This window comes from Colobus angolensis, unplaced genomic scaffold (assembly GCF_000951035.1).
Source record: "Colobus angolensis palliatus isolate OR3802 unplaced genomic scaffold, Cang.pa_1.0 Scaffold105, whole genome shotgun sequence".
Lineage (NCBI taxonomy): Eukaryota > Metazoa > Chordata > Mammalia > Primates > Cercopithecidae > Colobus > Colobus angolensis.
Window position 1 is genome coordinate 5,479,751 of NW_012111475.1, and position 365 is coordinate 5,480,115.

The following is a 365-nucleotide window of genomic DNA, read 5'->3' on the forward strand; positions in this document are numbered from 1 at the left end:
GAGAGAGAGAGAGAGAGAGGAGAGAGAGGAGAGAGAGAGAGAAAGGCAGGCAGTCAGCTTCCCCCAGCCCTGTTTTGTTTTCTCTAATTGGTCCTGGGGGAGGCGAGGGAATTGGACAGAGGCTGGGCCAGGCGAGCTGGGCTGCCTTTAATTGGCTCCTTTTTTTAACTGGAGGGGAATCAAACAGGAGAGCGAGCGACAACGGGTGGGAGAGCGAGAGACCGAACGAGGAGACGCGAGGAGGAGGGAGGAGGAAGGGAGGGAGGGAGGCGGGAGGAGAGCGGAATGAAAACCTCGGAGGGGCGAAAAAGCAGCACAGCAAAGCCCAAGTTGCTGAGCGAGCGGAGCGCTCCCGCGGCCCGGAG